Source organism: Coturnix japonica, chromosome 2 (assembly GCF_001577835.2).
Source record: "Coturnix japonica isolate 7356 chromosome 2, Coturnix japonica 2.1, whole genome shotgun sequence".
NCBI lineage: Eukaryota > Metazoa > Chordata > Aves > Galliformes > Phasianidae > Coturnix > Coturnix japonica.
In genome coordinates, this window is record NC_029517.1 from 71606028 (window position 1) to 71620896 (window position 14869).

General features: G+C 35.3%; 1 long non-coding RNA gene across 1 annotated transcript; it reads right to left on the reverse strand.

Annotated features, from left to right (window-relative positions):
* Positions 1–9367: 9367 nt before the first annotated feature.
* On the reverse strand, positions 9368–14251 carry LOC107309751. The gene is made up of 3 exons (XR_001553319.2): positions 14191–14251; positions 10175–10279; positions 9368–9711 (listed from the first exon to the last, which is right to left on the reverse strand). It is a non-coding gene; the product is annotated as an uncharacterized LOC107309751 (long non-coding RNA).
* Positions 14252–14869: the final 618 nt, after the last annotated feature.

Below are 14869 nucleotides of genomic sequence, written 5' to 3' on the forward strand. Positions count from 1 at the left end.
ATTGTTGGAGGAGGGCTGAAACTAAACAAAATGTGTTTCTCCTTTCTTAAAATGCAATGATAATGAATGGATGCTGTGTTTATTACTTAATGGTCTTGTCAGCACTGTATGAATATCAATAAAATAGACAGACCTACATTAAAACCCCAAATACCCAAATTTCCCAGTTGGAGGGTTAAAGAAGTTTCAAAATCAGTGCTACCACATAAGACTGCAAACCAGACTAGTGTTAGATCACCTTACTGATTCGTTGACTTCAGAAGTACTTCTAGAGTCAAAAGAAGAATGAGCATTTCAGATTGCCTGTTCTCCAAAGCTTCTTGAGTTCATCTCTGTTCATAGTCTGTGTAAAATCTGTTGAAGTTATGCACCTACAGCATGAGATCTGCCTCACTTAGTTTTATGAGTGCTTTCTGCAATGCCTTAGCAGGACGCAGTAACAAACTTCATTGCTTTGATTCTTTTACGCTTTGGCACCAAGTTGAACAGCTGACACCACTTTGAGGAATATGCAAGCATGATACTTTTGGAAGGGTCCTTTACATCCAGCTAAGAAACTGCATTTCAAGTCAGAAAGTGTCATAAGGTTCTACCACTGTTTCTATCATATTGAACTGTAGGCACAAAATAGGAGCATTATTCTCACAAGCAGGAATGATAATTGCTTTGTTAAAGGTCGCCCAGATGGGACACATATTCAGAACTATTTTAAAGTGTAGCAAGAGCTACAATTATCCTGCTTCTTCTCAAGAGAGCCTGAAGATTAAAAAAAAAAAAAAAAAAAAAAAAGTGATTTTGTTTATCCTGTAATAGTTCTAGAATTTGAGGTTTGGGGTTTTTTTAAGTGTTTGTTTGTTTGACTGTTGTCCCCCAAGAATCAAAAATGATCCAACAGCTTCCCTGTTTGAAAAGGTCAGCATTTTTCCAGACATCCAGGATGAGGAGCTCTGTACAGCAGGATCCGTTTGTTGTACCTCTGGTTGAGTTTCTCCTGGGAATCACACAACTATACTTCAATGCGGGATTGTATGTCTTTTAACTTGCTTGACCTGAATAGTCTAAACATCACCTTAGTTGTCTCTGTCACATTGCTGGAGAAGATGCAATACTACTTTGTCATAATATGAGATTTTTTCAAAGAATGCAGCATTTGCTGAAAATATCTATTAGGAAGTCATCGCTTGCTGTGATGACTTTAAGCAACCTGAATTTCTGCTTTTTTCCCCTTTTTCCATATTTTTTTTTGATGAAATCCCATAGCTTGGTAACAGTGTCACAAATGCAGCCTCCCATGTGCTTTGCTACTTTTAAATCAATGTAGTTTCGGCTCATCCTTAATCAGATGAATCACAGTGCTAGACTCTAATACTTATCCCTATTGTCATTACCCTTATTGCCACTATCTGATCAGATTTAGGGAGCAATGTGCAGTTGAAGTTCCTCTTTGTACTTCCTCATTATACACAACATGGAGAACCCCCTGGCAACCTGCATCCTAAACAGCAGAATATTTTGAAATATGAATTTAAAGCTATTAGAAATCTTTGTTTTATTAACAAGATACTTTTTTTTTCTGGATTATTTTCCCCTAAAGTGAACAATTATGAATTGTAATAACTGTATTCCAAGAATGTTTTATTCTGTCAAAATGGTGAGCTCTCCCCCAGGGCCACATTAGTATTTTTTCTGTCTAGGAATGCAGCTGTTCCAGGGCAGGCTCTGAGTAATGTCTCTAATCGGCAGATATGCAGAGTGCTTAAGCTAATTATGTAATAAGGGAATCACTCTTAAAATTTTATAAACGTTAATATAGACATTTAACTTCAATTTCTTTGAAAGTTGAACAGGAAATGAGAATTCTTGTGGTACTAGTACTAAATGCTCATTTTTATACTAAGGTTTTAAAATGTTGGGTATTGCAGATCTAATGCTGTATTCAAGCTGCAAATTACTCTCTTTGGCATTGAAATATTGCTGCAATTAAACCTGCAGTAAAGTATTAAAAGAAAAAAAGAAGAAGAAGAAGAAATCTTGCAACTGATTGCCTTTACAAAATATATATATGTGTGTGTGTGTGTGTGTGGCTCTTCCTTGATCTTTCAGGAGGGCCCTTAAGAACTGAGTTTTAGTTTTTCATATAGAGATATACGAACTATAGTTCTTTGGTAAAACATCTAAGATTTCTGATCTAAGTAGCTCCACATGATAGTTAACACTGTGAGATCTATTTAAGGTACTTTCTTTAGGACAGTTTGCAATCTATATGTCAATCTACATGTCTATTTGCCTAGGTCAGATTTTTTTGTATATGTCTGTGTGTCTTTCTTTCCTTGTTTTTATAACTCCACAAGACATTCCTTTCAAGGACTCTATTTACTGAAATATTTAGTAAACAAACTAAATTTATTTCCAACTATAACATCAGATTATAGGGAGCAGGAGAGAGAGGTAAAACCCATTGGCTTACATCAAATGCACTCTTCTCTCTCCATTTATTTTTAATATTTTCTCTAGTACCAGTACTGCAGACAGTAAAGAGTTTCCATGTCAAAATTCCTTTACATGATACTTGCCACTATAGGTCTGGCCACTTCCCAAAATGTAGGGCATGCTTCTCTACTCTGTTGGACCTTCTATATGTATATCTATATCTATATCTATTCTGCCTTTATTAGGGAAGAAGTCTCCTTCCTAGCTGCAAAATAGTATCTTTGTCCCCGCTTATACACATCTAACCACCAAAACACAGCAACAAGATGTGAGTTATGATTTTAAAAGTTTCTGAGGCAAAACTTATTGGAAGCTGGGAAAATAGTTTGAGGAGACATTGCTGAATACTTACCCATTCCTAGACTTGTCTAGTAATTCATTCCGTGCTTATGATGCAGACAGAGTACTGAGACAGATGGACCTCTGTTATGAGACAATACAGCTAAAAAACATGAACTGTGAACTAAGTTTTATATCTCCAAGCAGAATAAATATGATACTTACTAGCTAAAAGATTTCAGAAACAATTTGTAACGTGGTACATTCTGAATAAGATTTAATAAGCAAATTGTCTGAAAGTTGTTCTTTCAGGAATTGCTCCACTCTCCTCTTAGCAGTATTCCTATTGTGCTATCCATCTTGGATTTACTGTTTAAATAGCTGATGGAATTTTTATTCGGACACAAACATTTTCATTGAAAAATTAAATGAAAGCTCTGGGAGGCCACAGAAAGAACACATGATGGATGCTGGCTTGCTGCATTGTTTTGTTTCCCCTGTTATTCCTTGAGAAGCTGCAGCTTGTATTTCAACTCTAAAAATTACAAACACAGCTGGATGTACATTCTAAACACAGTAGGATGTTACTGCAGTATTACCACTGACCCAGGTTTGGTCAGGAGCTCTAGAAGCTACCAGATGCACAGAAAGGAAACAAACTTGCTCAGATTCTTTGTAGTTATTGGCAGACTAGCTATAAGGGGACATTTGGGTATACCCGTACTTTAACCAGAGCAACAAGGTTTACTATTTTCAAATTCTAGTGTGGAATACTTTATCATAGTACACAAGGCTTGCACATTCTTTGCACTGACATGTAACCCTGGAGCAGTGCCAGGGGTCAGGCAGAGACAGTTATGTTTTCAGACTAATGACGTGGGTGTAACCACACCACTTGAACTGGCCAGCACTTAATCCATTTTTGCTAGAGCGTTTTTGCTGTTGATCTGAATCAAGGTATTCTGAGAGATACAAGCCCTAGTAAACTCAGACCCCATGTCAAGGTTTCTCGATGCTTCCCTTTCATATATGTGTGAGCTACTTCTGAAATTTGGATTCGTAAAATTAATGCAGCTGCTCAGTTTCTTGCTTGGAGTCCTGCTCTGTTGCATTTACCAAATCTTTGATCACTAGCTTTTGGGACGGTTTCATGCACACACTCCCTTCTCACCTGTCAAAAATGCCCAAGTCTTGCCTTGTCCAAGCGAATGGATCTATCCTTCCTATCAGTATATGGAGGCTGAACCATTTCCCTTGAATATGTGAGTGACAAAGTGACCATTATTGTCCTTGCCTGGCCCAAGTTTATGACCCTATCTTTGCAAAGACCTTGATCTAATCAGTAGAATAGGTAAAAGTTGCTCATCTATCACTCTGAGACAATTATGGTATTCCAGCTTGTTGCACTGTTTCCATATACTGCTTCTGTAACACCTTCCACTCTGATTGGTAAAGTACCATGTTTTTTTCTGCAGTTGGTATGGATTTCATTTTATGGCCAGTGAGAAAAAGGAAGGTTAAGTGATTCACCTGAAGTCACATTATGAGTTAGTGTCACCCTGTCAGACTCATGAAGGAGATTTAGATACATCTAATGTTCTTTCTCAACTCTGATGCTATTTTGGACCATGATGTTGTGGGAAACATTATACATGGACCAGTACAGTTTTAGGTACACTGTAGGTAAGTTTTATCTCTTCATAATGTTGCTAAATATAGTCTTCTAATATTTGATCAATAAAGCAAGTACAACAGTCTTCCTAAATCACTGCCTAAACATACTAGTGACAAAAAACGCCAATTCTGGAGTTGTTCTTACCAGAATTTCAACTCATCAGAAACTAATCAAAATCATATTACATTTCTTTCATAAGACACAACAACTGAAAAAGAAATCATGTACAAAATATGTTAAGGGTTATAACCTTGGACAAGTTCTTTACACAAATGCAGGCCTCTGTTCCATTTCTACATTACTAAATTAGCATGAAATGCCATGAACTTCAAACGATAATGTCAATTGTCTTTAGCCAGTTCTTTTATCAAAAATAAGGCTTTATAGATTTCATATGTTGACTAAGCTAACGGCATGGTCAGCACAGAAATGTTTACAGATGGCAGAACTCTTGTTTTTAAAAATAAGATCAAAGGAAGGTTGAGAATATACAAACCCTGGTGGTTAATACACACTCATAAACAAATAAATAAACTAGCATTATGCTTACCATTTATGGCCAAACTATCTGTGCAACTGACTGAGGCTCTGTTATTTGTCTGCATCTTTGTTTTGAAACACTCCATTAGAGACCCCCTCCCCTCTAGGACTCCTTAGATAAGGTTCTGTCAATACTCTCACTATCAACTTCAGTTTTTAAGGATTTACAACTTGGCTGTAAAACTTCATTTGAGGGTTAGTCTTGGCTGACAAGGTCTCAGCCTGACAGCACTGTTTTTATTACATTATTTTAAAATGAAGTGGCTCTTTTTAACCTTAAGGAAAATGCAAGATGCATGTAAGTTAACCGGTTTCGGGAGATATTTGGCTGCTGCTATAACTCAAAACACAGTGCTGTTTCATTCTTGTTTTCTTCTTTTTCCCCCTTGAAGACTATAGAAATTTCATAGAAGACACCACATCAACAATTATGGACAACAAACTATGTGAGTTCCCTCAGACAGCCTGCATATAGACTAAAGCAATGCATAAAATTCAGAGCAATTATATATCACCTACTTACTTCATGCAAATAAAATCAAATTGACTTCACAGTGAAAGGACTTACAGTTAATCTTCTAGAAAATACCTACAAAAAAGCAGTTTGAGGTTCATGTCAAGATAAAAAGTCATGAAGAGACATAATGACATAAATTCAGAAATCTACTCAGCAAATAGTGTTAATTACTGTAGAAAGATATAATTGTGTAAACCTAGTAAATGGACACCATGTGAATTCAGTTGTATGGTGTCATGCCCAAGGAGAAGGTCCAAATACCTGTTTGTTTCTGTTTAAAAATCACAAGCTTCATTTCAGTTTCAAGCTGCCTCTTTGGAAGGAATCCATCAAGCTTTATTATGTATTCTGTAATAGCATTTGATAGGTTACTGAAATAATTTACATCCTCAATTATTTTTAGTAATGGACTGTATCTTGAGATTCCTATTCAGCAAGAGTTTCTTTTTTTTTTCATTTGTTTGTTTGTTTTGCTTTGTTTTGTTTAAAATTAATCTGATTTAATTACTGTGATTTAATTATCACCATTTTGGGTGTCTGGCCTGAGGACATCCTCAATTAACCTCATTTTTTTACCAGATGATGATATACCCTGGCTGATAAATCGGGTACTTTTGCAATGTATAACGTCGAACATCTATAAATTGAGACACAGTCCTCAATCTTTTCAGAAAATGTAGCTCTGAATGGTCAGCCGCTATGGAACACTATGGCTACTTGCACACAGACCCATAGAACCCATAGTTAACATGTGAAAGAGAAACCTCCTTACCAATAAGAGATGCAAGACATTTTAATTACACAGTTAAGGAAGAAAGGGAATGTTTTACACTGTATGTCTTGGTTTTATGTATGAGATCAAAGGCGTCATTTAGGTAAGCGTTTTTTTTTCCAAGGTAACACTCAAAGTTTGCATTAAGTCAATGGCGGAGGCTGCTGCATACATAAGTTGAATTAGAGCATTCATTTAGCTTGGGCTACGGGATGGAGAGAAGGATACTTATCCTTCATTTGAGCCAATATGAGCAGCTCTCTGCAAATATGATGCAAACCCTCCGTATTGTTTTGTAAAAATTTAGGATCTACAGTTGCAGCACAGCACAGAGACATACAATAGGGCGAGATTGTTTACAGCTGTCTCTACAACAGCGATATGTGTTGGAGCAGAGGGATTTTCCTATCTGATGGCTATACGTTCAAAGTGCTAAACCTAAAATGATAGCTTATGTCACACTGTCTGCCATGTTTTAACACTGTGTTAACTCCTTTTTAACTCCATTTTAAATATCTGAGAATGTCATATATTTCAGCTGTTCATAGATAAATGCCCAGAAATTTGGATAAGAAATAATTAAATCTACAGAGAAACCCACATTCTTATTCAAATATTATTATCTCTACTGTTTCTATTTATCAGTAGTATCAGCAATAGGTAGAAGAATGGAGCTTGCATAGTTCTAAGAGCTGAGAGCTGTTATATTGGAATGGAAACCTAATTCAGGTTTTCAGTAAGCATGGGGGGAGAAAAAAAAATACTGAAAAGTAATTCCCACTATATCTGTAATGAAAAAATAAATAAAATGTCTTTGAAAAACTACACAGGAGCGACATTGTATAGGTTAATAGGTCAAGACACCTCAATTCACTGCCCACCTGTGTTCAGTGGAGCTTGTTAACTGCTTTATTTTTATCATATGTTAGCTGTCAGTCCAGCATCTATTTATTCTTCATTTCATATGGCATTTCTAGTGAAAATATTTTTCTGCAATTACAATTCAAAATTTTGCATTTCTGGAAATGCACAGTGATGCATTTCCTAACTCCACTGGATTCTATTTCAACAATTAGGCTTTGATTACTATTTATTCTATTATCTTTCCCTTCCTTGCATGTAACCCTTACAGACATTAATGGAAGAGCTGCTTAGGTAAGGAGAGAGGATAATCAAAACTTAAATGTGTTTTCACTTTAACAGCTAAACCCCTGGATCCAGAAACTAATACATTTAATGTCAAAATGTTCCAATATAGTTGACTTTCCAATGGCATTCTATTTCATAAAAATAAAAAATAAAAAATCACAATATGTTTCTATCTTCTTCCTCTGTAATATATCTCTTACATACATTTGATCATAGACAATATACTTCAAGAAAAAAAAATAAAAAATGAAATTGATGTAGACTGCACTGTTCTGCTTAAAGAAGATGAAGAAACTTTACATCCGGGTCAACTTTTTCATGGGTTTGTTATTACTACCTTCATATAGTAGTACTCAAATAACTTTAAAAAAAAATAATCTGACTTTTTGTTTCACTCACACTTATACAAAGGAATCTTTGCTGATGTAGAATAGCCTCTATTCCCCAACTTCCATGAACTCACCACTAGAAATCAGATTCCTCTTTTCTAGGTCAAAGTTTGATGTAATCACAGAATATTTGTATTTGAATGTGCAGATCCTTTTCAGTCCTTGTCATGTAGTCACTCACTAGGTATGTACATATATTTTGATATACTTCTGTACATAAATACGTGTAACTTTTTCTTAGCGCTCAAATATAATCTATGCCACCAAAATATTGCAAGACTTCTTGCAAATAGGTTGCAGGAAAACCACGTGAAAGTTTACACATAATGGATCATATTTACTTGAAGATAAAATAATGATGAGTACAAAAACAAATGGAGTTTAGATTTTGGTTTCTGTTAAAAAAAAAATAATGACTTAGAGCCCCATATTGAGAATACTTTGGATGTGCCATTATGAGTACTTTAATTTCAGTTAAGTACCATTTTCTGAGGACAATGAACAGAAACACACAGTCTGGGAGTGCATGCACTTAATGCACACCAGCGGCAACCTGAGGTAAAAACAGAATTTATATGCAATGAATACCAGGTCCTCAGCACTAATTTTTTGCTATACTTATTTGCTCCTATCATCGGTGTGCACAACTTTCTCATCAAAGTCTGCACTAATAAATATTTCTTTATGTGGCCAAAATGCCTGAATCTTGCTGAATGTGATTTTCACTCTGTAAACTCTGTGACTCTTTCAGTATTGCCTTTCCTTGAATCATTCAGTCTTTTAAGTAATAAAGAGAATGTGTAATAAAACAGAATAATTATGTATATACATAAATACATAAAAACATATATATTATCTTCTATTTTTATATATATATATATATATATACACAGCCAGGATAAATTATCTCAGATGGTTTGCTGTGTTTCTGTTATTCATTCTTTCTCCCAAAGCATGAATCCTGTAGTTTTCCTGAATCTGGCGGCACTTATCTGAGTCTCTTTATATCATTAACAGAGTTCATATCTCAAAAAGGAAAATATCAACCTCACTTGACAGACTGGAAATTAAAACACCATTGAGTTTACAGGCAATTATTTAAGCAAAAATAATTGACTAATGCGATGTAATCTTTATTAATGTACTGTTTGCTTAATTTCAGATATGTTTGTTTTCACTATTTTAATGCATCAACTTTGAAAATCTGATTATAATGAAGGCCCCACTAAAGCAAACACCTCTTCATGTTCCCTAGAGGATATTATAATCAGGTTATGACCATGTATTTACAGCTTTAAAAAAGGAATGCATACAGTGTGTATCTCAAAATCTTGTTCAATTTGGAACATGGCTTAGTGGAGAAACATTAGTGAATGGTAGGATTAGATGATCTTGGAGGTCTTTTCCAACGTTGGTGCTTCTACAATTCTATGATTCCATGCTACACCTGAGATCAGCTAAGGATTGTTTGAAGCAGACACTGCATCTCAGTTTCCCCAGTATCTAACTGGTGTCCTGTCCTCTAAATCAGCTTACACATTCATGGTTCACATTCATGCCATTCGAGAGAGAATATATTTGTCATGCTGCCTTCAGTCTAATGGTATTAACAGGAATCAGTCCAAGTGCAAATACATATGCTCCAGAGCCACCATGTTGGATAGGAAATAGAAAAAAATAGGAGACTGCTTTGCTTTGAAAGTGTTTTTGTTGTCACTGTATGCAGTGAATTTAGAAGTCATAGGAACTGAAATAAACCCAGACAGCACCTATGAATGATAGGCTGCCCCTAGAAGGAGCACTGTGCTTTACAGCAGCAGTTACGCAATCCTGTGTGGGAGCTGGGTATAAAACATCACTGCTAAGTCTAAGAGAGTTCTTCATGCTTCCGTTCCTTCACCTGCAGAAGGTCAGTAAAACCAAGTGAGCTCATGGCATTTGTAGTAAAAAATACTCTCCTACAATAAAGCAAATTGAGACTGCCAAATACATCCTTAATTGGATTTATTGTTGATTTTTAGCCTCTGTGTAAGGTTTTCACTTGTATAAAGCTGTGTTAGTGTGGCAGTGAACATACGCTGTTAGTGTGCAATAATTGTCCTTTTGCTTCTTATTGGCTGAATTTATTACCAAAAATAATCATGCTGCAACAGAGAAAAATGTAAATAAAACAAGCATGGCAAATCTTGTTTCTCCTTTAAATATTAAAATAGCTGTATGATCTCGATGGCTAAAAATGACCCCAAAATGCATGTGTGTGAGTTTACTTTGGCCTGTCCAGATTGATATGATTTTCACCATAAGCTTTCTCCTCAGCCAAAAATGACATCACATGAGCCAAGGAAGATAACAGACACACATACCTCTGAAGTCATCGCTGCCTGAATTATTGAACAGGTTTCTGCATCTCTTCTGGGCATGCTTTTAGATGGGAACTTGCCAAGAGAACTTCTTTTTCCTGTACATGCCTTACATAAACAGAAATGCATACATAACAGGTCTGTAAATAAGTGAAATAAATGGTGGTACTTCTCAACATTTCCTTTACCTTCCTCAACAGTGGAAAAATAACAAATACATAGATTTTCCTCTTTGATAAAGAACTTTCATACTCACAGACAATCCAAACTTTGACTTGTTAGATAGTATAGAGAAAACAAAAAGGTTTGAGGTTTCTTAACATCAACATGAACGTTTCAAGCCTATTTTGAGAAAACCTTAGATAATTAAAGGTGCAGCTCATTTTAAAAAATTTTTAAAAATATATATCCAATTTCCTGTACATGGTATGTAGGAAACAATTGACAATTAACTGAGGAAAGAGTTAGAATGTTTAGTTTCCAAGAAGCAAACAGAGTCTGATGCAGATGCATGCTTCATTATGCTCCTATGAATGTGAGGAAACCAGGAACAATTTTTGCATTTAGTTTGCTGAGACAAAGCTCGCATGCAGCAGGTCTTGTATGAACAACAACAACAACAAAAAAAACATTTTCAGTGGTTTAACAGATTTTATTGTCTGCATTCACTAATTTTACTGTTTTATGTGACCTGAAAACAAAAGGGTTGTTTCAGTACACAATATTTCACATTAATTTTTGTTTAAATTTTAATTAAGATTTTGCATTTTTTTTCAGTGAAACAATGGTTTGGAAATACTGTACTAAAACAAGCTGACTCTGACCCTCTTTTGTTTAAAATCTATTCTGAGTTTAGGAGTAATTTAGACAGTCTCTGAACATTGGCCACATCTTAGAGCAAATAAAACACTGTTCAAAAAAATATTCTTCCTGTCCCAGTTTTGAGAGTAAACAATCTAGCTGACACCAGTAGCATTAATGAGATATGAAAACAGTGCAGTCCAGCTTGTTGTACCGAACATATGTCAACCATATTTGTTTCACTCAGCTGACAGTAGGAGATGATCAAAACTTCCTGGGGTTAGGCCTTGTACTCTAATTTAACATATACTGAGCCATAGCTTAGATTACACTTTGAAGCTGCTCCATTGCACTGTCTTGGAAGAATAGATATGCCAGCGTGTCTCTAGCACAGGGCTGTGCACAAATACCTTAATATATTTTTCTCTCATTTGACTGTGTAAGGAAAGCACTTCGTCCACCTCTCCAGGGAAAGCACACTTTAACCTTTGTGTTTCCCTTATGAAACATGCAACTGACCTTCCTCCCATGAGAAACTGTATAGGATTTAAACAACAGGATTAAAATAAAAGACTAAGGAATATGCAGAACATCACACCTGCTGCACTTGTGAATTATTGGTCTCTTAAACTTCTATAACCTAACACCATCAGTGATATCCTTTATTTACCCTTAAGGCGCTTGGCAGCTGCTTAAATGTCTGTCTATGGCAGTTTGGTGGAAACAATAATAATACATTATAAATCAATGAAAATGAAGTTTTTGCGGTGATAATCTGATATAGATTTGCTAACATTTATATGAAATTCAATTCAGTTTGATTGCATCAGCATATGTTTCATTTCTTCCAGCAGTATTGATTTTGAAGGTTCTTTACCTATGTCTAGACTATTTCTGTTACAACCTTACATGACTCGAAATAGCCAAAATCAACTGAGATTATTTATTTCAATTTTAGCTTTTTAAAATCTGGTAACCCAAGTAATGTGACCTCACTTATATTTTCATAGACAGAAGTTTATAAAATTCCCAAATCCACTGTACTTTTAAGACTACTCCGTAATTAGGTGAGTTGTTATTTCTGGCAAAACCAGTAACCTACAGGAAAAAGAAAAATTAAGTATGGATGTAACATTGTATTAGCTAGAGTACCATGCCACTAAATAAAACCAAGGTTTTGTGCTGAAATGGGTATTTACTTGTTAGAGTAAACAGCGTAGTGATTGCTTAATGCATAGACAAGAAGTTGTGTCTGTATGTGTATTCAGGTGCTGTATGTACAATGGTGATGGTAACATCATCATAGCACACCCACAAACAAATGATGTACTGTTGCTATTCCATTGATTTAATATAGAAATGAGACAATCTCTCCTGAAATTAGGTACTTCAAAATGCCTTAAGAACATGAATGAAAAAATAATCTGATTTGGAGATCTACTGGATACTATATTGCATTTTCAGCTCTTGGCTTATACATGAAGTTTGAATTTGCAGAGCATACTGTGTGCACATTGTCTGTGCACAGACTTGTTAGCTTATGCTTTTGCCATTTCTGTGTGTGTGTGGTATCACTGATACCAAACTTTCATTGTAGTTGTTGCATGGCCATAACAATTATGGTGATAGTGTCTCTTCACTAGAAGATAGGATGAGAATTCTTAATGGGACAGTATTTTCCGATAGCATACAAGTATTGACAATCTAGTAGAAGTTTTCTTTTGGGGGAAAAAAATAAGCAAATAACCCCACACACACAAATCCTTGGTTTTTGTTTTTTTTTTAATATTACTGAATGGCTTGGTTTTCCATTTCTTAATTATATTTTCTTAACATGTCAGAATAAATCTTAGAATGCACAACCCTAACATCTAATTCACCTGGAAATAATTGTTAAAGAAAAGCTTTAAGCACCACCAACTATTCATTTTTCTTTACTGACTAGAAACCAAATGAAATGACAGAATCTTGCAAAACTTCATGAGAAAGTATTCCTGACTACCACGTAGCTCAAAAAGAGCTCCAGCCTATGGCTTGTTGGTGAAGCAGTAGTAGTTGCTGTGTGCACTTTTGGTATTCTGAGAAATATATATTATTTCTAACACTTTTTCTTAGGCCAGCTTTATTACCTTTGGTACCACACAAGCAACATGCACACACTTATCATATTCAGTCTATCTTTCCTATAGAAGACACAATCATCTGGCCTTGCTTACTGAAAGACTCAACAAAAGCATGCAAGAAAGACACCTAACAGTGAAGCTACTGAAATCAATTTCAAGTCCTGTAATACAGTGACCATTAATTTATCTGCACTGTTTCTGTGTGAGAGGAATGGCTCATACATATCAGCTCAGAAACAGAAGAGCTCAACATGTCCTTCACACCTCTCACTAATTCTGCTACTTCTGCTTTGTACAGACAGAAATCCAAAATACTCACCAGAATGGGGCTCTTACCTAGTGAAATATCAAGCAATAGGTTATGCAGATTCCACTTCACACTTCCAGGTTATAAGATATTTAAAATTTGCATGTTTAAGAACTGATAAAACCTTTACAAATACAATTCCCAATCTGTGCCAAGTTCTCCTTTACAACACACATATGAAACGATATGTTTCTCTGGAAGTCTAAGTTTATGTGGTTCCAGATACTAGTAGAATTTTTTTACTAGCACCTTGTTTTAGTTTGTGATATTAATTAATGAATATAGAAGTAAACAATCTCAATAAACTCAAATTCATCAAAAAGAAGAGAAAGTTAAAATGACTTTCAGACAGCAATGATGTGAAAAGCTGGTCTTCTTTCTCCCTTCATCCCTAATTCAAGCAGTATTTAAAAAAAAAAAATACTGAAAAATTAAAAACCATTTTCTATCACTAAATTTCATGCTTGTTCAGGCTGAGCACTTGGCATCACAGTAATAAGATATGATTAAATTATCATGTCTACATTATCCCACTGATTTGTTCAGGTGTTTTTGTTTATCATTTATTTGAAAATAACTGCTTTATGAACTTATCTACAATTATCAATGACAAATTTTAATACAGAATCTTCCCTAATAGAAGAAAATATTTTATTATTCACCATTCTGGAAACAGTCATTAACATTGAACAATTTTTTATAACTCTCTGAATGACTGAATGTAAGATGGAATAATACAAAGATAGTAACAGATATTCAAAAGGTGATTTACAGGGGGAAAAACTCACCAATATGGATGCTTTTGCTGGGAAATACCAAGGCAATCTCCACCAAGGAGCAATCTCCAAGAGATGCTATCTGAGTGGTGGTCAGCCCTTAAATGAGGTTTAGAGGAGGTGGAGTCAAGCTCCACCCTTTCCCTGGAGCACAGCTAAATTACTCTCACCTGTGCTCCCACAGCTGACCTGACACTGAAGTATGCCTATAAAACAAGAACAAGCAAAGGAACATACAAGCAGTGGGTGGGGGAGTTCTTTTATGAGCAATCTCTTACTCATATGCAAATCAGATTATTGATGTAAAATGATAGATCCTACACAGTGTTTCTTGAGGCTGATACACAGGAAGATGTAATTTTGTTTCCTGCTTTTTTTTTTTTTTTTTAAATCTGAAATTAAAGCCAAATGAAACACATACCTTCTTTACTAAGAACTAACATATATTTCTAAATAAATTTACTTTGATTGAATCAATGACTGGATTAATTAAACAAATTCTTGCTACTTAGCAGGAGGTGCTGTGAAAAGTCTGTGAATAGTCTGTTTGGTTTTTTTTTCAAATAGACTCATCCGACTTTTCATTTTTTGTCTCCTTTGGCAGAAATGTAAAAGGCCTCAATCCTGGAGGGTCATTTGTCTCGTGTCCCTGCCCAAGCTAGGACTGTGCAGAAATTTGGCCTTCCAGCGA